Below are 24,924 nucleotides of genomic sequence, written 5' to 3'. Positions count from 1 at the left end.
CCCTCTCGCCACGTAGGAGTCTGAACTTGTTCTTCAATAAATCTCCACGTTTGCTATACCACTTTCCGTCCATAGATTCATTCTTCGATTCAGGCGGACAAAGAATCTGGATTCCAGTCCAAAAATTCTGTATCAATGAGATTTTGGATATTTCTTTTTAACATTTGACTTTATATATCAATTTGAAGGATATAAAAATAGTCATTATACTGTGCCAGATATTATTTATATTTTTATTGAGTAATAAAAGGTACTTATTGGGTAATTCATTCATTTAACAGATATTTGTGGTGTGTCTGTGCACACAGTGCTGGGCACTTTGAATTAAAAAAATTTACAAAATAGATAATGTAACTGCCATGAGGGAGCTTACATACTAGTTTGGGAGATACACACACACACACACACACACACACACATTTTTTTCTCAAAGTGGGCAAGTGAATAAGTGAGTGCACACACGGAAACTCAGATGACATTCCTTTAGAAAACATAGTGTCTCCAATAAGTTAGCTAACTGGCCAGGCTGCATTTTGGAACTTAAAAATAAATATCTTAGCTTATGATGTGACTATAATGAGGTGTTGTATACTCTATATATACTTGCATATTTTATGATGTGTATAGTGTGTGTAATAGTACCAGATAAAAAAATGAATTGAGATAAAAAGAAAAAAAGCTTAAAATGTTAAATAAAATGTAAAAGTTAGATAATATATCAAAATGTAAAAAATCAGTAAATAAAAGTCCCAAGAAAACATAGATTTGTGCTGTGTAAATTTAAAAAGTGAGACCATGAATTCAGAAGGTGCAATCACTTTATCTTGAAAGGTTTATTGAAGGAAGAGGGACATGAGGCTGAAGAGTCCATAAATTTAGTGAGGTCAGTGATCTCATCAATGGTTCATTTGAGTAAAAGTGTTTAGAAGCAATAGTTTTACATTATAATGCTAGAACTTTTGGGTGGATTTATTCATAATCAATGGATATCTATAGAAGGGTCTTCTTGAAAGAAAAGTCATTAAATAAAATCTGATAATTCAATTAAGATTCAAGTATGAGTGTTCATTCATAGGTCTCTTCTGCAAACAACAATTTTGGTAGAAGGAGTTTTTAGTAACATCATAAAGTTTACTGATTGTTACTATAAACGAAATGCATACAGACCTTCAGGCAATCTGTACATTGAAAGATGCCTTAAAGTATTTGAAAATTGGCAGCTGCTTACAAATGTACTAATGCCACTGATAGTGCTATATTCTCTTGTTCCTAAGCTATATCCTGGAAATTGACTGCCTATAGACAGATAAGAATCTTTGTCTCTTGTGTTCACTAAGTTTGCCATGGATGATATCATAGGCAAAACTGTCATGATGTAATAGCCATTCAGTAAATATACTTGTTAAATAAGTAAAAAGTATTTGAAGAAAACCTATTTCACATATTTCCCTGTAGTATTGCAAGAATAAATTTATCATCATTGCTTATTTTTTTAATCAAATTTTCAAATTTACTTTTCCTCTGCTATTTGTCTTTGTCTGTTTTTTAATTTTTTTTGTAAAACTTTACCTTTTCTGTAACTTTCAAAATGGTGACAAAGTTTACCAACTGGAAAAGTTCAACCTAATCAACCTCTGCATGTGTGTATTTATATAAATGTTTAATATAACAACTATTATTGTATGTATGTGTATTTATATGTATATACTAGAGGCCCGGTGCATGGATTTGTGCACTGGTGGGTGGCGTGGCCTGCGGGGATCGGCCTGTGTGGGAGTGCCCTTATCCCGGTCACTCGAGCAGCTGTGGACCCGCCCTCTGAGTGGCTGCTCCCACTGTGGGAGCACACTGCCCACCAGGGGGCAGCTCCTGCCTTGAGCATTTGTCCCCTGGTGGTCAGTGCATGTCATAGTGACTGGTGGACTGGTCGTTCTGCCCTTCGATTGCTAGGCTTTTATATACATATAGATAGTGTATGTACACTATATTCACATTATAAATATACACATTATATTTAAAGAGAGAATACAATACCTCATATAGCCACATCATAATCAGAGATAATTTTTAGAAAGTTTGAAAATGAGGCCAGGCCAACTAGCTAATTTATTTGAGATGCTGTGTTTTCCATAGGAATGTCAACTGAGTTTTCTTAGGTACACTTATTCACCTGCCCACTTTGAAAAAAATGTTTTGTGCCTACTATATGTAAGATAAAATATTTAGAGCATGAAATTAATTGTGGACTACTGTGAAAGGAATTATAAAGTTTCAACTGTTTTCCTCGACCTATTTTGATGTATCTTACATTATTATTTTTTCCCTTGAATTCCTAAGATTGGCTTCTGTTCAGGTTATCTATTGCTGTGAAACTTTTCTCTCCCTAAATCTTAGTGACTCACAATGAGAACAGCACTTATTTTGCTCAAAAATCTGTGTTGGAGCCCTGGCTGGTTGGCGTGCAGACTGAAGGGTCCCAGGTTCGATTCCGGTCAAGGGCATGTACCTTCGTTGAAGGCACATCTCCAGCGGGGATTGTGCAGGAGGCAGATGATTGATGCGTCTCTCTCATCAATGTTTCTAACTCTCTATCTCTCTCCCTTCCTCTCTGTAAAAAATCAATAAAATATATATATTTTTAAAAAAAGAATCTGTGTTGGACATGGCTTGACAGGGGCAGTTTGTTTCTTCTCTACTTGGAACCACCAGGGACAGCACAAAGCCTGGAGGCTGGGATGTCTCCCACCCCAGCTTTACTGAGGTAAAAAGGATATGTGAAATGGTGTTTAAAGTGTACAGTGTGATGATGTTACCTACATATACTTTGTGGAATTATTACAACAATTAAGTTAACACATATATCATCTCACATAGTTAACATTTTGTGTGAATGTGTGGTGTGTGTGTGTGTGGTGAGAAAATTTCGAGTATGTAAAAAAGCATTATTAACTAGAGTCACCCTGCTGTACATTAGGCCCCCAGAACTCACTCATCTTATAGCTGAAGTTGTTTTAGCCTGTTGCTAGCATTGCCCCATTTTCTCCATTCCCCAACCCCTTGCAACCACCATTCTATTATTTTTCTGTGAGTTTGAATTACTTTTAGTCCACATGTAAGGAAGATCATACAGTATTTGTCTTTCTCTGTCTGACTTATTTTGTTAATAGAAAGTACTCACACTACCTGTGAAGTTATATAGTGTTTTGTTAAAAGTAGGTTTTAATTAACTGTAAATGCATATTGAAAATGCAAGGACAACCACTAAAGATAAAAAAGAAAAATAATGAATTATATGCTAAGAAAGGAGAGCAATAGCATCATAAAATACTCTAAAAATCATTAACAGGGAAAAAACAGAAAAAGGAATAGAGAATAAGGGTAGCAAATAGAAAAGTATAGAAATTAGTGGTAGATACTAATTCAACTATATCATTAACCACTTTGAATATCAATCATCTGAATGAACCAATTAAAAACAGAAATGTCAGAGTGGACCCAAAACAGGAACCAACTATATGTTGTCAGAGTTAACCTATTTAATGTTTTATTGATTTATTTTATTTTATTTTAATTTTTAGAGAGAAAGACAGAGGAATACAGAGATAGCAGCATTGATTAGAGAGAACCATCAATCGGCTGCCTTCTGCACACCCCCTACAGGGGATTGAGCCCCCAAACCAGGCCTGTACCCTGAATGGAATTGAACCATAATCTCTTGGTTCCTGGGTCAGCACTCAACCGTGGAGCTACACTGGCTGGGCAGAAGTGACCTACTTTAAATATAAAGACATAGATTAAGAGTACATGGTTGGAGAAAAATATTCCCTATTACTACTAATTAAAAGAAGTCAGTGGTAGATATATTATTTGCAGACAGAGCTGACTTCAATGCCAAAAAAGTTATCAGGATAAACAATGGCATACATAATCATAGAGGGTTAGTTGTCAGAGAAGACATAGCAATCCTTAATGTGCTTTAACCTCACAACAGAATGACAAACTAGGTGAGCAAAACCTACAGTAATTGGAAAGAGAGTGGATGACTCTACTATGATAGTTGGAGACTCCAACACCCCTGCCGCAGAAATGGAAACATGGCATGGAGAACAAAAGTGAAGAAAAAAGGTAAACTCGTCAACTCGATCCATCAACTGAATAGAATCCATATCTATAGACAACTTCATCCAACAACAGCAGAATAAATATTCTTCTCAAGCACATTCCATGTCATAAAACACATCTTAACACATTTAAAAGAATATGAATCATAATATCTGCTCTCAGACCACAATGGAATTTAATTAGAATAACATAAAGAAAATTGGAAAATCCCAAAATAGGTGTTGACTAAACAACACACTTCTGGCTAACACATAAGTCAAAGAAGTCTCAACAAATTAAAAAAATATTTTAAATGAAATGAAGATGAAAACAACTTATCAAACTTTGAGTGATGTAGCACAAGTAATACCTAGAAGAAAATTTATAGCATTGAATGCATACATTAGGAAAGAAGAAAGTTCTAAAATAAATAAATTATAATAGGTAATTTGGGAAACAAACAGAGAGAGAACAGATTAAATCTAAAGTAAGCATAAGAAAAGAAATAAGACTTAGAGCATAAATAAATCAAATTGAAAATAAGAAATCTATAGAGAATACTAATGAAGCCAGATCCTAGTTCTTTGAAAAGATAAATAAAATTGATATCTCAAGCCAGCATAACTAAGAAAAAAGGAGAGAGGACACAAATTATTAGTATCATAAATTCAAGAAGATACATCACCATATATCCTATGAATATTAAAAGGATAATAAAGAAATACTATGAGCAATTCTATGTCAATATTTTGTCACCAATATCAATATGTCCATATATGAACCAATTCCTTGAAGAAAACAATTAGCCAAAACTCACACTAGAAATAGATAACCTCAGTGGGCTTAAATCTATTAAAGAAATTAAATGAATAATCATTAACCTTTTAAAACAGAAAACCCATTTTACCAAGCATTCACAGAAGAATTTTTATCAGTTCTTTACAGTCTCTTTCAGAGAATAGAAGAAGAGGGAATACTTTTTAATTCATCTATAAGTCCAGTTTAGCCTAATACCAAAACTGGGTAAAGACATTACAAAAAAATGAAAGATCAATATCTTTCAGGACAGAGATGCAAAAATCCTCAATAAATTTTAACAAATTGATGTCTACGATGTATAAAGATGGTTACACACCAAAGCCCAATGGGATTTATCACAGGTACGAAAGCCTGGTTCAACATTCAAAAATTCATTAATATAATTAATCAGAACAATTATTACACATTTTTACAAACTCATAGGAAGTACAATACAAAGTGAATCCTATGGACTTGAGGTGATTATCTGGGTAAATGTAGGTCATCTTTAGTAAAAAACATGTGCCATCCTGGTGTGTGATAATGGAGGAACCTATGTGTGTGTGGGAGGAGGAAGCTATGTCTGTACCTTTCTTGTAATTTTGTTGTAACCCAAAATCTCTTTTTAAAAAACATTTAAAAAGAAAGGAATGTCATTCATAGTCTGGACCAATTTTGTTTCTTTTCCTTAGCCTAGGGAGGAACTCAAACTTCTGTGATAACAGCTTTGAAGTGTTCAGCAAAATTATGGATTCTTGAGAAGGAATATGAGAGAATTGCTGTTGAGAAGGAATGAAAGTGCCTGCCACATTGATATGATTTAAGTCACATGATATTTAAATATATATCTCAAATGTATTTTTGCCTTTTCAGATTTAAATTTTTAGTTTAAAAAGAGAAATATTTCTTTCCCAGGGTGTGTAATTGTGATATTTTATTTCTTTTCAGCTTTATTAAGATATATTGACAGATTAAAATTTTGTGTATTTAAGGAGTATAATGTGATATTTTGATATATGTGTACATTGTGAAATAATCACCACAATCAAGCTAATTACACACATCGCCTCATATGGTTAACACGTCAGTGTGTAAAAGGGTTGAGAACACAATGCTTAGCACATTTTGAGTGTGCAATGAAGTGTTGTTAACTAGTCACACTGCTGTATATTAGGTGTCCGGAAATTATCCCTCTTGCATAAGGGGAACTTTGTGCCCTTTGACCAACAGCTTCCCACTTTCCTGTCCCCTGATCTCTAGCGGCCACCATTCTACTCTGATTCTACGAGTTTGACTCTCGTACATTCCACATATAAACGAGTCATAGAGTACCTGCCTCTTTGAGTCTGGCTTATTTCACTTAGCATAAGGTCCTCTGTGTTCATCTAAATTGGCACAAATGACAGGATCCCCTTTATTTTAAAGTTTGGATAATCCTGTGGGGGGGGGCATATTTTATCTATTCATTTATCAGTGGACACTTAGATTGTTTCCATAATTTTGCCATTGTGAAAATGCTGCAACGAACATGGAATGCAGGTATCTCTTCAAGATACTGATTTCATTTTTTATGTAGATATCAGGTATGCTTCCATATTGTGGTATGAGGCTGATGGTTATGTGTGAGTTAGGAAAAAAATATGCATTCACTTGTTAAGGTTAGCCCTATGCTTATGCTTAAGCCAGTGGTCGGCAAACCGTGGCTCACGAGCCACATGCGGCTCTTTCGCCCTTGAGTGTGGCTCTTCCACAAAATACCATGTGCGGGGGTGCACGTACAGGGAACGTTGTGGAGTGAAAGAAGATGTAGTGTCGAGGATTGAGAAAGGTATGTTGAGATGGTTTGGACATAGAGAGAGGATGAACGAAAGGAGACAGACGAAACAAGTATACAAGACGAGTGTGGATGGGAGAGTTGGAAAGGGTCGACCTCAACGAACGTACCTCAATCAGATTGAGGACATTTTTAGCAAAGGCCAGCTTAGGAGCACCCTAATTAAGTTAATAACAATGTGCCTACCTATATAATTTAAGTTTTAAAAATTTGGCTCTCAAAAGAAATTTCAATCGTTGTACTGTTGATATTTGGCTCTGTTGACTAATGAGTGTGCCGACCACTGGCCTAAGCAATTTATTTATGATGAGTCCATTTCCTTCTCTGATTGACTAGAATGCATGAAATATACTGTATAATATTTGGATTGAAGATCAGCCAAACAGAGGATAGGTTGACAGAGCCATTAATTTCAAATTAATAAACACACCTATTTTAGATAGAAGATTATATTCTATATTTACTAACAATTCAGAACATTGTTTTTCACAACAATATTGAGATTTTGGAATATTTATACTATATTATGCTCTCAGAAATCACATTAAATGAAACCAGGGTCATAACCTATAAAATTACAAAATTGTAAAACAATTATGTTTATAAATAAAGGTTGAGATTTAGATGAGTCTTTTCAAAATGATTTATGAAAATAAATGCTTTTTATACATTAGTCTAAATAAAATAAACTGCCATTTACAAAATAATCATCTCAGAAAATAGCAATAGCTATATATAGTAAACATAAAAACAGCAGTCTATAGTTCTTCCGTGCAGTACATCTAGTTAGTGAAGTTTCAACATTATAGACTTTTAATTTTCTCAGAAATTGTTTTTAGGGTCTAATACTTTTCAAATGATTTCCTTACCAGTAGTGCAGAATTAGTTTTTATTTCAAAGGAAGAATATGATATTATCACAGAGCCATTAAATATTAGGGCAAAGATTAAAACTCAGGGTTCCTGAGGCATCATTTTGAAATTGCTCAATTAAGTCTTTCAGAAAGAACAGTATTCACTTTCTTATAAGTAAATTAGTGCTTTATACCTATTAGGCTAGGTGTAAATAAAAAAGATAAGAATGTGGAAATACAAAGGTTGATTATGGCAATTCATTCATATGCATTGTAAAGGATATATACTAATTAAAGAAGCATATTTTAACACGTTAAGTGCCAAGCCTGTGTTGTCTTCCCTTCGTTTAGTCCACGATATCTGATTTCACTGATATCCAATTTTCACCAGTGACTGGTGGGGTCTGGACAGAAAATATAGTGTCAGTCACCGGTGACTGACATGGCGCTTAACGTGTTAAGAAAGCTTTAGAGATTAAGATATAGTTTATGAGACATTGCATTCAAACATGTAATGTTCCAACGTGCAAAGTAAGACAAAGGTAATAGCTACATGTTACCCAATAGAAATTAAGTAAACAAACTCTGTAATTAGAGTGGGAGAAATTTAGTATTGTGGGTTATAAAGCAAAGAGATCAAAGATACTAATTACAAAATTAATTAGAGCATTTGTTGGCCTTAAATTGGTGAACCTCAGAGAATGCTCTGAAATGTAATGTGTGTTAATTGAACATTTGGGAAACTACCAATAGTAAAGTGCCTTTTTTTTCTTTTTAAGAGTACAGCATTAATTGTAATAGGAAAATGGAGAGGTTTTATTAATGATCAGCAGTAGTTAGCTGTATTATAGTTAGCTTCCTGAAATAGGGGTGTGATTACCTTTGCCTTTTCAGACTACAATTCAAGCTTTAAAATAGATTTCAGAACAAAAGAGTAATATAAAACAATATTTTGAAGATCTGCACCATGGAAAATATTCAATTGTATGTGTATAAGGGATACAGTAGTTACAATGACATTCCAAGCAGAAGGAACTAAAAAAAGAGGGTATCTAACTCCATGATATCACTAAATAGTAAACTTGCCAATTTATAAAGAGTATGTACATAACCTATTGCCAATTGATAATGCCAATTCTCTTATTGGTGTCAATCTGTTATTAACCTGTGAAGGATATGTACTTATACATATCTGTAAACAAATAGATATACATAGGGAAAATGATCTAAAGTGTAATATATCAGTAAAAAGGAGAGGATTGATACTGAATATTTAAATTTTCAATTTTTATTTAAATTATATTTTATTTTTAAATTAAGATGAAATTAAAATCCTATCCTATATAATAAAAGCCTAATATGTTAAGTGTCTGGTCATCCAGTTGTCCATTCAACCAATTAAAGCATAATATGCTAATGATATGCTAAGGCCACTCAACCGCTCGCTATGATGTGCAATGACCACCAGGGGGTAGATACTCTGACTGGTAGGTTACCTTGCTGCTGAGGTCCGGCCGATTGGGACTGAGTGAGATAGGCTGGATATGCCCTGGAGCCCTCCTGTGGTCCCTCCCTGGCTGGCCAACCTCCTGTGTCCCTCCCTGGTCCTGTTTGTGCACCAGTGGGGGTCCCTCAGCCTTGCTTGCAACCTCTTGCAATCCGGGACTCCTCGGAGGATGTCAGAGAGCCAGTTTTGGCATAATCCCACAGGCCAGGCCAAGGAAGCTCACTGCACCGGACCTCTAGTATTTTTATGAGAAATGAGAGTAATAGAGAAATAGATGAAGACAAAATTTCAGGACATTATTTTGGGAAATGTATTTATATAATCTATTATTAAAAATTATAAATAGGGATATACTTTTAAAAACATAGTATTTTAATACTTATTTTACATTCCTATAAGGCATACAATTAGGGATATTGGGTGTAATATACAGAAGAAATTATTTTTTCTTTTCATTATACAAGGAATAGAAATAAGCATTATGTGTTAGTCCATACAGGTTAGAACATATCTATTCAATAATTTACAAAAAAGTTTGCTCTTTTTTCTGTGGAATTAGGAACCAGGAAACATGGACTACTGCTTCAAGATGCTGCCAAACCAGGAACAGAAAGGGACAAGTGCTACTGAAAATGTCAGAAAGCTTTTTTTACCATCTCTTCTTTAATATTTAATTTAATTATTTATTTTGGGGAATTTTCTTAAAAACTACAGGCTCGATGCACGGATACATGGGTCGGGTCCCTCGGCCTGGCTGGAGATCGGGGCCAATTGGGACCGGCCAGCTGGGGGTAGGCACCGCAGGAGTTTGGCCAGCCATGGAAGGTTAGCTGTGGGAGCTCACAGACCATCAGAGGGCAGCTCCAGCATTGAGTGTCTTCCCCCTCATGGTCATTGCATCATCATTGTGACTGGTCAACCGGTCATTCAGTCCACCAGTCCTAACGGTCGCTTAGGCTTTTATATATATAGATATATTTATTGGGTTACATTGGTTAATGAAATTATGTAGGTTTCAAGCATACAATTCTATAACACATCATCTGTACATTGTACTGTGTGTTTACCATCCCAGTCTAGTCTCCTTCTGTTACCATTTCTTCCTGCTCCAACCCCTTTTCCCCCGGTAATCATCATACTATTGTCTGTGTCTATGAGGTTTGTTTTTTTTTTTCAATGTATTTCATCCATCTTCCAAGCCCCTCTTCACCCTTTTGTCTCATGGCCATAATAGAGAGTAAAAATTTTATCATTTACATGAAAAAAGTAAATTTCCAGCAATTGATAATGGAGAATATAAAACCAGATAGTTATAATTTTTCAAAAGTTTAAATGCTGAGTACAATTACTTCATTTGTAATATTTTGAAGTCATGATCTTATGCTTATACTAGGTCACAGTATTTTATTTCTTCCACTGAAGACATTTCTTTGAAGTTAATTTCTTTATTAGGGAAATTTGTATTTTAAATGGTTAAAGTTCAGATGGAAATAGCTGAGGAAATATTTTTTTCCTCAAACTTTTCATTTTCTTTTGTCCTTCTGCAATTGCAGTTTTAAATATTTGACTCAAATTTTTGAATTCTACTTTGTACATATATTTTGTGGATTCCTTATATTAGAGCTCACAATTCTAAACACACAACAAACTGTTCTCTACCTTTTGCTATGTATTTATATTTTAAAATGTCTAATATTTATGAAAAAATTCCGTATTGATATTTTATTTTACTAACTTAGACACTCCCCAAATGTTAAGACCTTACATTTCTGAGTTATAAGATTCTCAACCTCATATATGTATATGTGTTACATGAATATGACTGTGTAAGTATTAATAAATTTCATGTAGTTCTGTACTTTAAACCAGTGTATGTAGTCATATACATACCCACACATATATATCAAGCATATATGTATATGTATGTGTATAGAAGTATACACAAATATCATAAGCATATGTAAAATACATGTGGTTTGGTACATTATTGTGGTTTTCATATTTTAATGCCAATTTCTCTGTAATAACTAATGCATTAGAAAAATCAAAGCAGAAAGGTTTAGAAAAAAACAACCAAATCACATGCTTAGTAAATGATGGGCAGGTGGATATATTCATCTGGGTCATACATTTTGGAAGTGGCTTAAGCAAAATGAAATCATTGTACCATAACAAAAGAAAACCTAGCCGAGGTTGTAATATACTATCCTTAACAAAGAAAAGGCCAGGTCATTATGGTTTTATGCACATGCGTGTATCCACGAAGCCTTGTGTGCTCTGTGTGCAGCCCTGAATCTGGCTGTAGTAGGTGGAATGTAGAAGAAGATTACACAGTGCTGTCAAGCTGAGGCAGTATTTCCAAAAGTTGGCTTAAGTATTTAAAAAAACTCACAGTTGAAAAATACTTGAAAAAAAGGCATTTCTGTGGAATTTTTGAATGAATTTTGCCTAACAGGAATGTCAAGTGCCTGGGGACAAGGTTAATTTGCAGTTATTTTGCTATGATTCTAATTCCGAACATTTTGATCAGGAAATGGTAGAACATGTCTTTCAAACTTGTCATATTTTGTTAATACCACAGTCAAGCTAGATATAGAGTGTACCCTTAGAATATTTATGGCAACAAGTTAGATCTGATATAAGCAAACAAAAACATACAATAATATTGAAAATAATTGGAAACTTGCCTTCTTACCTTTCCCAGATAGGTTAACTATATTTGAATGTACTCTTACACCTAATTGGCAAGGAAACTTTCATTTACACATATGATTTGCTTATAACTATGATTGTATTAATTATCACAAAGTAGAATTTAACTGCTACAGTATTTCTCCCATTTTAGTAAATAAATACATAATACAAGTTTTTTTGTGTGTATTATGATATGAGCTGATTAGCATTATCTCATAAAATGAAAAATTGTTAAACATATATTTATACTATAAATATGTTAAATAGTTGATTCTTACTGTTATATCTCTAGGATACAATATTTTCTAATGTGATACTTTAAATTTATTATAAGGATATATATTTATTTGATAAATTTGTATTAAATAATGCTTAATAACACAGATCCTTCTGGACCTATGGAGATGAGATATAAAGAATTGTTAACAGGTCTGGAGCTAACATGATTATAAATAACTAGAGGCTCAGTGCACGAAATTCATGCACTGGGGGGGTGTCCCTCAGCCCAGCCTGCACCCTCTCCAATCTGGGACCCTGTGGGATCGGACATCCCGCTCACAATCCAGGACTGCTGGCTCCCATCTGCTTGCCTGCCTGCCAGCCTGATTGCCCCCTATCCACTCCCCTGCCAGTCGGATTGATGCCTAACTGCTCCCTGCCAGCCCGATCGCTCCCAACTGCACTCCCCTGTAGGCCTGGTCACCCCCAACTGCGCTTCCTCCCCTGCAGACCTGGTCGCCCCCAACTTCCCTCCCTCCCCTGCAGGCCTGGTCGCCCCCAACTGCCCTCCCATCTTGTGTCCACATGGGGGCAGCCATCTTGTGGGTTGGAGTGATGGTCAATTTGCATATTACCTCTATTATATAGGATTATAAGTTCCATTAAGTAGTTGTACACAAAGTATTAGATGAGGGAAAAATCTTATATGATTAGAAAACTTATGCTTACTCTATAGCAGGGGTGGGCAACCGTTTTGTGAGTGCGTGCCAAAACCAGCAAAATCTCTGACTCAAAATTCTTTTGCGTGCCAACCCTAATTTTTTGAGAACATGTTACGCCTACTTAATATCTCTTAAGGTGTACATATGTGAAGAACCTTGAAGAAATAATAAAATTCATTCCACTGAAAAAAACACAGTATATGATGATGAAAAATACATTTATTTTTTAATGTATACATGTACACTGATAGTCGGACAGAAAACTTTATGACTCCGTTTGATATTATCAGTGGGACTTTTGCTGCTGCATCACTGATGACAGAGATTTTACATCAGGTTTATATTTCGTGACCTTCAGAGATATACACGAGCTACTACTTTCATCCGTCAGGCTACTCCTATTATGAGACTTAACAAAATTCATCACTGAGAACAAAGATTCACAATTGTAAATGGAAGATTATAAGAGAGGGTTTCCCGTGCCAGCAAAAGTTACTGGCGTGCCATGTTTGGCACGCGTGCCAGGGATTGCCCACCCCTGCTCTATAGTATACATGGCTTTTGAGGGAAACCTTAAAGTATAAGAAGAATGATACTCTGTTTTTCCTCTCCAGTGAACAAAATAGATTTTGAATGTGGTTATCTTTGAATTATACTAAAAGGGATCACATTATATCACTTACTAAATTTTTACTTACTAAAATAAACTTCATGCAGAATTTATCACTATTTCTCATTTATTAGTAGTTTATTTCTGTTTAGGCAAACAAAAAGGTGGTATATGTCATAACAGAAAAAGCCTTTTAATTTCATTTGACGATTTGAAAAATAAATATGTATAATGCCTCTTATGTATATTTCTTGCTTTATGTACTTGTATATTTCAACTAATTATAATTCCACATTTTGAGTTATAATATTAGCATATGTGAAAATATACAGGAAACCTTACATAGGTGGTGTGTTTCTATGTCGAAAAATGAGTAAATTTCTTTAAAAATGTATACAAGTATTGTAGTTAAATTCTAATCAATTTTTTTTTATTTTTTTTTTTATTTTTTTTTTTGTGATAGAAGCCAACTGATTCCTAAAGGCCTGGTCTTAACTATAAAATTTTTAAATTTTGAAGATTTTTGTTCTTTGCCTTTCACTTTGCCTTTCATCATTTTATAGTACCTCTTTTTTCAGTCCTCAAATGCCTTCTATTCCTTCTCCTACCAAATCATGCTTTCATCTAGTGACCAGTTGGAAAGTTTAGGACACATATATGAAGACCTAAAAGAATGAGAAATAACTTTATAAATTAATAACATAAAAGCAGTTTTGAGTCAGATAGACTTAACTCCTATTCCACACTTCTGAGCTGTATGCTTTTTGGCAAGTTATTTAACTTTTTGAGCTAGATTTTTTCCCCTCTGTATCTCAGATAATTAGACTTTATAGACAAACTGCATATGAGAAGCCCAGCACAATGCCTGGTGCTTCGTAGTCACTAACAATGTCTTATTTTACTTCCCCTCCCTTCCCTCCAGAAGTTTGTGCATTTCAATAAAGCATAGCCATCAACACCAAGGACTGCATCACTGCTCTTGAAAAAAGAGGCAGCTGAGAGTGACGTTTAGGGATGGACGCCTTTCTACCACCTCGGAAATGACACATCTGCTCTGCTGGCTGGGGAGGCCAGCACGGTTTGTCTTGATGCCAACTCAATGAAAGGCTTCTGAAGCTTGCCAAAGCATTTTCTCCTAGGTGTTTTCCCTGAGGCTTCCAGTTCCAAATGGCTTTTTAAATGTCTGACCTTTGATATTGACTATTTTTTGGAAAATGCTTTAGAGAGGGCTACCAGAGGCAGCAACTCTGTGATTCTAAATCTTTTGCTGAGCAGAGAATTCTCAGCTATCTGAATCGTATTTCTCTGTAAACTCCCTTTAAAGGTTTCATTTGGGCCGCCTAATCTCCCTCTGGAGATAAGAAAGAAATTCTATGAACATAGCAAGCATTTTAAGACAGGAAGAGGGAAAGGAAGAAAGATTTTAATTAAGTACAGAGCTTTACCTGGTTTTTCCTACTGTTATTTATAAGTAACAAATTGCTTCAGGATTTACAACTATACTGTTTCACAATTTTTATACTGGTTCCAACTTCTCTTCAATCTCGTACTATTCCAAGAAAACTTGCTGGAGGTAAACATCCCTTTCCTCTCTCTTTCCTTGTCTTTATCCTTCATCTGTATATGCCCCCCAATCCGTCAAGTTCTCTCTACAACATAATTTTTTATCCTAGTCAGTTTGTTGGCTTCACCTATTTATATATTCATAAGTTCAAATAAAAACATAGACAGATCAATCAAAACCCTACCAGATCCTGGGTCATAGCATTATAAATGAAACCTGGCTGTTTTTCTGAGAAATTCACAACTGCATATGTACAAATAGATTAAATTCCATGGCAGATGTGTGAGAATGGAAGCACATTCAAAAACTACCCAGTAGTGTTTGACTAGGTCATGGAGGCTCCATGAGTAATGTCAGTGATAACTGATTGAAAGATAAGACATTTGCTAGGCAGACAGCAGAAGAGGGTTCTGGGTGGGGAGAGGCAGATGCTTGGCAAGACAATATTGACTCCAGGGACCATCAGATTTTTAGGGCCTGTCTCCAGAAAAATCGCCTTAATAATCCTGATTCAAACAACTCCACTTGAAACTTTTTTTTAAAACATGTTTTTATTGATTTTAGAGAGGAAGGGAGAGGGATAGAGAAATAGAAACATCAATGATGAGAGAGAATCATGGATCGGCTGCCTCCTGCACACCCCCCACTGGGGATCAAGCCTGCAACCCAGGCTTGTGCCCTTGGCCGGAATCGAACCTGGAACCCTTTAGTCCACAGGCCGACACTCTATCCACTGAGCCAAACGAGCTAGGGCTCCACTTGAAACTTTTGTGGGGTTTCCTCCCTATTTTATTTCCAAAGAGAGAGGTATTTAGCTAGATTAGATATTTGTGGTTCATTTATTATTGTCCTGGTGAGTGTTAAATTTCTTGAGGCTGTGGACTGGTTCTTCTCTACTTTTTATTACTCTTTAAAATATCCTGTAACTGAGTCTTGGAAATTAATCAATCGTTCACCGTGTACCAAGGACTATGCTAAGAAATAGGCATTTATATTTCTTTAACTTCAACTATACCTCTGTGAGATTAAGTACTATTATTACTTCCGTTCATAATTAAATAAAGCAATGCTTAGTGACTTTCATAAATGTCAAATTAATTTACAAGGTCAACACCAGAGCTATAACTCTTAACTATATTATCCTACCTTCACAGAGGTCACTTCTACATATATTGGCTAGACTTTAAATGAACAAAGCCACTCTTAAAATTAAAAAAAAATCAAATTTATGAAATTGAATAATTCTCAATGAAGAAAATATTAATGTATGATAGTATATAGTACAAATTCAGAAAAACACTTTGGACAACCTTAAAGTAAATGAAGCAGTAAGGTATTTCTGAATATGATTTCACCATGTTGTAGTAATATATGTATTACATCCTTTTAGGACCCAAGTATTCCAACTCTGATGGTGCCATCTGGCATGGGCATTTTCTAGAAAACAGTTGCTGTAGCTAACTCTACCTGGACATTCCCAGAGGAAGCAGATGTGATGGGGGAAGGCTGGAAAAGCAGCAGGAAGAGCTAATGAATATAAAGAAGTTTACCAATCCCCTTGTAATTTTTTCAGGTCTCCAAACTCCTCTTTTGCCAATGCCCTGGTTTTAGTGGAAGGACTTCCAGAATTCATAATCCTTCTGATCTGGGCTTCTGGCGCCCATACGTGCCAGGGAATTTGCAACAGTAATGTGGTACTGTGAGCATCTGCCTTTTCATTCAGATTTCTCTTTCCATCCTAGAAACATCAGCCCAGTTAATTAAAGAATGGCAAGGGTTAACAACTGCTGTAGAATTATGTTGTTGGTGCAGAGTGTCCTGGAAATAGGTTGTGTAGAAAATAATGCAAGTCTTTCCATTTCTCATTAAAATCTACATGAAAACATGAGGTGAGACACGTAGAAAATGAGCTTGATTGAACAATGTATTCAAACTGGTTTATTGGCATGAATGATGCCCCCTTCACTGTAGTTATCATAGGAGCCAACGACATAGTCATGTCACCATCGCTCCCATGGTTTGGGGTTTCTTTGTTCATGTTATGTTTGGATTCTGTGGGATGTACTTTGAATAATTTTCAACAGTGGCAACTCTTCAAACTTAAAGAGTCAATTCTGTTTTGCCACTAGCAGAAGTTAGAATGTGCCAAATTTGGTGAGTAAAGTGGGTGATCAAAGCTGGAAATATGATTTCTGGCCAAAAACAAAGTGAGATTATAAAATAATGGAACTTTAAAAAATAGATATGGTTTATTAACAGCCTCTGTTTATTACAAAAGATCATTTATAAATTTATTTTGAAATACTATAACCTAAGTATAATATAAATTTTCTCATTACTTATGTGAATGCATGGATTCTAATACATGTACATAATTGTTTAATATTCTTTTAAAATGTATAGTCGCACATCATATTTTAAACTTTTCTTATTGAGCAAAATTATACATATTTTTAAACTTCTCATTTAGATTATTTAAAGCCAACTAAAAACAAATTTGTCTTACACTAGTGGGAACTATTTGAAGAAGAGGATAGTTTTGAGAGCTTAATAAATTTTAACTCAAAACAAAAAGACTGAAAAACACAAACATCTGATACTCATTTAGGAAAATAATATGAGAACATTTGACATGACTCACACTACTCTGATTAGTGCTGTGAATGTTACTGCCCCATTGTGTTTATCATTTTATTGAATTCTCATATCAGCTCTGTGTTAGAAAATATTTGTTTTTGAGTAGACTAAGTTTTCAGTCAGTATTCAATTCCTGCTGTCTGACTCTAGATTCTCAATTCTTATGGAGTGATGATGTGCTCTAATTAGAGTTATGATTATTCCTAATTTTCACATTTTCGCGTTGTTAAGTGAATATACCTGAGAGGGCACCACTTCTAACATCTCATTGCTTCAACTGTGCTAGCAACTGGCATCATCAGCACCATCTATAGCTGATTAGTCATGTAGAATATTAGGTGCCACCCAACTTACTGAATCAGAAGCTACATTTCATCAAAATTCCCAAGTAAATTGTGTTATAGCAGTGTTTATGAGCATATTCTTGGCAGTCTTTTCAATAACATTCCAGGGTCTTTTCTATTTTTTCATGCTTTCAAACCCAGCAGTAATAGGCAAACTATTTGTCACTAAAGCTCATTTTGAGTTCAATACAGTAAGGACCCTTGAATATAATTTCTAGCATTTTAGTTAAAGGATATAAAACTGGTCAACTTTGAAGTTAGACATGATTCTCAAGGGGGAAAAAAGACAACCAAGTACCGCCTAAATAGCTGTATGCCATTCCAAATTGATCCATGAGAATTCAAAAGATTGTTATTTATACTAAAGTCAAATACTAATGTTTTATAACTTATACAATGTAGGGCTATTTATTTTTCTGAATACCTGTCTTTGGCTCTATTATTATTTCTCTAATGATTGGTCATTTAGATTTTCTATGTTTTCTGAACTGATTAGCAATGTACCACATTGCAAAAATGTAATACTATGAAAGGATAGCTTACTGTTTATTATATAGATGTTAGGAGTTGATAACTTACATGGTATGGCATGATGTGGAGGGCGTTGAACCTTTTTACTTGGGATAATCACAAAGGACCTCAGTAAGAATTGGATTTTAAGTAAAAACCTGAAAGAATGAAGATGTGTTTGTAGATATTGGAGTAAGTGCACCACAGAGTGTAGAATAACAGTTTTGAAGCCTGAGAGGCAAGCGAATGTGATGTGTTTGAAGATTGGCAGAGGCCAGTGTGGCTGCTGCAAGAAGATAAGAGTGTGAGACCTAGGAAATGCAACCAGAGAAATAACTGGGAGCCAGATCTCAAAGTAATCTCACGGTACTTTATCTTCCATTTAGCAGGTACACATCTCTGACCAGATCTTAAGAGTACAGGAATTGTACATTGGTTTGTTTATTTGTACATTAGTCTACCTTGTATTTGAGTTGCCATTCTCTGGAAGTGGTAGATAACTAATTTCAGTCAACTACGGTTCTGCCACCACCTTCAGATTGATACCAGAGGACTTACCTAGAACCAACATATTGGGCAGATGTTTATCCAGGTTACCCAGCCTCATAAATACCTATTTAGATGCCTGTGGCTTGATCTCATCTTCTGTCAACCCCTATTGCAGGGCACCTACTTTCGAGATACCACACTTTTCTCACTGACACCTTCAGGTCGAGCAGCACGCTCTGGTACTTCTAGCTATAGAGGGGTGCGGGACCATTTTGCTCTGCCCATACCACCTGAGCATGGATTACAAAGACTTTGCCTAGATTCACTAGTCACTGCATACCTGAGGACAGACTCAAAACCTTTTATCTGGGACCAATCACTCTCTAAATTCTACCTGCATCATTTCTATTCTTTCCTGTATCCATAAAATCTTATTTTATTCTGGGAAGGCAGAGGTAAGAGATGTAGAAATCATTGCTCTCAAATCATGTTTCTCATAAAGTTAATCAAACTCATAGGGTCCCATAAGGGCTTACATAGGCTATTGAAAGATAAGAAAGAGATTTACTAGATTTTTTGTTTCATTCTCAACCTTTTCCTCCAGGACCACCCTCTCTCTCTCCAGTGCACCATAATCCGTTCACTTCCCCTCCCCTACTGAAGCATTTTGGACATAATAGCTTATGTGACTGAATGTCTGGAAGGGCAAAAGAAAGCCTAGAATTAGAGGAAAGGAGTAATATTGTACATTTATACTAAGAGCCTAGAAGTATTTGATGCTTTTTTCTGTACTCATTTAACACGTATAACAAACCTGTGAGGTAAGTGCTACTTTTATTGCCACTTTTCAGATGAGCAAATTGAAGCAGAGAGTAGTAAAGTAACTTGCCCCAACGTTTAACATTTTAGAAATTGTATTCAATTTCACATATGAAATAAAATTTATACCATGATTTATTCAAGACCAGATATATAGTACATTCATTTTTAAGGAAATATTTAACATTATGTCTGACATAAAGTTGTCTTTCAGAGCATGTGTATGTGTGTGTGTATATGCATGCACAAATGCACATACACACACATATATATATATATATGATTAATGAGTGAAATTGATATAAAATTTGTTATATGTATAAATATAAAATAATGGAAGAGTACAAAACTTACTGTTATCAAACTTGTTTCTAAACTCAAGGTAATACTTTTCATAATTTTCCTAGGTGTCTACTTCAGAATTATATATTATGATTGTAGCCTCTGAAAAAGTCAGAGTGCTCAATGAATGGTTAAGAGAATGAAAGAGCGAATGAAAGAAGGAAGAAGAAAGAAGGTTTCATTTGTATAAATTGAAGTGAGTCCAAAATAGTATGTTCATCAAAAGAACAGGTTTTAAAATAGCTGATACTTATTGGTGAAGTCATTGCTTACCTCTGTCAACATTTCCTTAAGCATAGAGTTCTTTTTGATATAGTGTAGATTAACCCCCTCACTATTTATTTATGTGGACCAATTCGACTTAATACAATATAGTATAGTTAAATGATAAAATGAGTGTCATGGTACATCAGGGAAGGGTAGAATTTATTAGTAGCAGAAATTACAGGAGAAACTTTTATTGACTGAGGAGGAAAACCATGGTATGGTCTTTAAATGGTGGATTGTTGTTGGCCATCTTTTCATGGTTGGAGAGACTCCATGATGATCTCACCTCCTATTGTTGACGAAGTGGAGAGTAGATCTTTGTGGTGTAACAGAGGAAGAATAGAGCTCAAAAATAAATGGGAAATATTTACCTTTTCTCCTGTGAATTTCTTCAGTAGACTGTGTCTGCTCACCTGTCTGTCAAGATTTTAGGTTCTGTTCTAAACATGCACCAGCCCTATATACCTCCTGGAAATCCTGCCACCATGGAGGACATTGGCACCACTCATGTCTAGGATGTATTGTAAAATTGATACTCAAATCTCTATCCAACTGGCTTAAGAACTATTCTCTTTCCCACCACATCCCTTCATGAATTTTTTAAGAGTAGTGGTTGTATAGATCCCCTTTCTAGCATAAATTAGAAGCAGAAAATAATGCTTAAGGATGGATGATTCTGGAGTAAGCAGGATCTGAGTTATAATCACATCTCTGCCATTAACTAGCATTGATTTCATTAATAAATCACCTAATCTTATCAAAAGCTGTTTCCTCATCTGAAAAATGAGAATAATAAAAGGATCTACTATAAAAAATTGCTGTCAGGATTGAATATAAAACTACATTAATTTCATAATAAATGTTAGCTACTATTATATATTATTACTGCTGACTTCATATTTTCTCACTAAAAAATGTGATTACCACATCAATAAAATAGTTTTCTTTCTATTTTAAAGATGAAGAAACAGGCTCAGAAATGTTAAATTTAAGTCTGAATCGTCAAGAATCCAGCTAAGCACCAATGTGCTACATTTAAGTCCTCTACTATCCCATATTACTTGTCTCATCTTCTACTTTTGGAGCAGATATAATAAAAATTTCTAATTTGGCATCATGTCATAAGTTTCTCTACTGGTTGGAGAATATTTGGCAAACTAAAAAAAATCATCTAAGTCTCAGTTTTTCTACCTTGCAAAATAGGTATAATCTATAATAATAAAAGTGCAATATGCTAATTAGACCAGACAGCCATCCGGACCAAGCTGCAGTGGCTGGGGGCTGAGCAGAGGAGGCAGCCTCTGCTGTGGTGGCGGGGGCCAAGCCCCTTGCACGAATTTCGTGCATTGGGCCTCTAGTAATCATATAATATCTAAAAGTGATTAGAAATCAATGAAATAATTCATCTAAAGGAGTAAGTATAATACTGGCCATATATTTTGGTACTGAAAACATCTTAACTATTATTATTATCTATCTCCTTGGGAAAAAGTTATTTCTGAAAATGTTTCTATTTTTCAAAATTGTTTTCACTTTATTATTTTGAATAATTACATTAAAAATTACTTTATAATCCACATAAGAAATCCAGGCATCCAGCCTGGTTACTTCATATCCCCACATTGATATGCCTCACATTACTAATCCAATGGTTGAATGAATTCTGCTCATTTCTAAAAGTAAATTACATTTTCAAATGATGGAAACATTTCACCACTGAGAACATACTCAAAAATACATTGCAAGATCTGAAAATAATTTCTGGAAGTTAAAGCTCATTTTGTAATTACCAAAAGTGTGAGAAATGTATATAGCTCCCAAAGGGAAAAATTTGAAAAAAACACACACAAACTTTTAAATATATTTACTGAAAATAAAAGTATATTGCTTGACGAGTTGTTAGTTCACTGTTTTTTAAAAGAATGTTATTTTGACATAATTTCAGACTTAGAAAAAATTTGCTGAAAGGACAAAAATATTCCAGTTATTCTTCACATATATTTCCTGAATGTTAAAATTTACTACATTTACTTTATATTTTTCTGTCTCTCTGTCTCTGTTGGCATTGTGTGTGTGGGTGTGTCTGTGTGTGTGTGTATAGAGAGTTTTTAGAACTTTTTAAAAGTAAGTTATAAACATGATGCCACTTGTAAGTTTATTTAAATATGTATTTATCTAATGTTAATAAATACCATATAGTAATTAGCAAACTCAGGACATTAGTATTGAAACAATATTATTCTCCAGTTTACAGATTTTATTGAGATTTTTGTCAGTTGTTCCAATAAAGTCTTTTATAGCAAAATAAAATTCAAGATCCAGTTTTGCATTTATTTTTAGGGTCTTGTTAGGTCTTCAATCTGGAACCACTCTTGAATCTCTGTTGTATCTCATGGCATTGATATTTCACCAGAAATTTTGCAGAACATTCTTTAATTTGAATTTGTCTGATATTTCTTCATGATTAGATTATGCATTTTGGTACTATGTAATTATCTTATTACTAGTCAAACGTTGGTTCGTTAATTTCAGCTTCCACCAATGATTTTTGCCTGAATTGATTTAAATTAAAATTTTTGGCAAAAATATTGATTTTCTTATCCCATCATCCCTGCTACCTGAGTTAGTTGTGTCTTACTTTGTAAGACAGAGAATAGGGAAAGAGAACAATGCTAAAATTATTTGCATGTACACAGATAAAATTAAAAGTGTTTTAAAAAGTACAAGGTAGGGAATAATCAAGGGAATGATGGTGAGAATGATTTGGGGGAAGTATAACTTCAATAGCGGTTAGTTAAGTAATTGATGTTAAAGCTGACAGTTTAAGAAATAGAACGAGCTTGTCATGTAAAGAATTTTGGGTGGGGTCCAATAAAAAGGAATTGTTTTACATGAGCTAGAGCTGAGACAACTTCAACAACAGTGGGGCTGAGTACAGTGGTTAGTGTTCAGGAGGCCTACGATGTAGCTAAAGGAAGCTATGTAGCTCTGATCACTTTGGCTATATAAACTATATAGAAGGCTCATTATTTTCCTCTAAGTGCTTTTGAATCTTAGCTAAGGATTTATGCAGAGATATGACATCATATGATTTTTTTTAAAAAATGCTTCCTTGTAGAGAATACTTCCTTGTAGATAATAGTTTAGAAGGGGGCATGTGGCAAACACATGTCTACTGACCTATTTTAGCTCATGGCATTGTTATCTAGCTACTCTTATCTCTCATGAGACAACAGTAGATGTCTAATTTGTCTCTTTACAAACTTCTCTTCATTTCGGGATGATCTGTTAAAATGAAAAACATGGTGCTGTAGTTCTCATTTGTTAGGAGTACTGGTTGATAGCAAAAAGTGAGGGAGAGTGTGATATTCTCAAAAGTTGTGAACCCTAAGGTATATTGGGTTGTGTAAGAGGGAGAAAAGATACGAGTCTGGAATCCATAGTAGGGAATAAGGAAAACTCAGAAATGGAAAGGTTGGAAACATGAGGCTGATTCAGGCTGTATATTTCTAAGAGTCTTGGTAGTACCAGAAGCCCAGGCAGACATGTCTTCTGATTGCCCCATTGTAGAACATAAAGGGATGAGTTTTAAAAGGGTACTCTAGTGTTGTGGTCCTGAATGATGTCCTTTATGGCACAGAATCTTGAGTTGAATTGGATGGGAGTTGAGAGGTGAACTGGGTTAGTGGTTGGAGAGATTTATGACTGAGGCTTTCCAAATGTTATGGGTCTTTTTAGTGATATTTCTCTGTGATGTCTCATGTCTCATGCTGTAATATTGGCACTTATTTCAACAACACAATACCAGTATATTTAAAGTTTTAATAAATGTACTTTGGTGTGAATCATATTATACACTTTTGTTTATTACTTGCTTACAACTTGGTTTTCTATTCAGTGTGGATTAATATTTTTAAGGTCTTTGGTTTATGGGAAACCTAAACTCATATAAAGAGTTTATGATCTAATTATAAACCTGTGAAAGGCATTGTAGAAGAGATTATTGCATTTGGTTGGAGGTTGCATTAGATGACTTCTAAGGTCTCACCCTACTCATAGTCTATGATTTAATGGTTCTAACATTATTTTTTACCACAGAGTGAGCTAGAAATTTAAGGGTATTAAATGTGACCTGAAGGAAAAATGAAGAACTCTAATAAAGACATGTACAGTGTGAACAATTCCTAAGCTTTTGATCATTCAGTGGAACCGACATTTATGTAGTTTCAGATTCATTGTAGTTTTAAAGGCATGTTTCAATTGAATGGCTAAGTTGTAAAATATATATATAAATTTAAAAAATTAGTAGGTTAGAGGGTTTTAAAAGACTGCATGAGGGCCTAGTAGTCTATCCTCTTATTTTACTTCTACTTATTAAATAATCCTTACATAATTTTCCTGAAAATGTGACCAACTTACTAGCATGTTTTTATCACCTTGTAGTAATGGAAATAATGAGCCAGTGTTATCCTTTGTAAAAATGTAGCAAACTACAATGAAGATATGATGTCTTCTGGCTGAAAAATTACTCTGTTGACTCAAAGGGATTTCCCATCATTGTAAAGAATGAATTTGTCCCCTCGTAAGTACTCTCTTCTCATCTTTCCCCTCATG

General features: G+C 34.7%; 1 protein-coding gene across 1 annotated transcript in view; it reads left to right on the top strand.

The window, feature by feature from the left end:
• GRID2 (glutamate ionotropic receptor delta type subunit 2) overlaps nucleotides 1-24,924 on the top strand; it is a 1,378,765-nt gene that overhangs the window by 37,995 nt on the left and 1,315,846 nt on the right. The window lies entirely within an intron of this gene.

The sequence above is a fragment of the Myotis daubentonii genome, chromosome 1 (assembly GCF_963259705.1).
Source record: "Myotis daubentonii chromosome 1, mMyoDau2.1, whole genome shotgun sequence".
In the NCBI taxonomy this organism is placed as follows: Eukaryota; Metazoa; Chordata; class Mammalia; order Chiroptera; family Vespertilionidae; genus Myotis; species Myotis daubentonii.
This window is presented reverse-complemented; position numbering and strand designations above follow the sequence as displayed.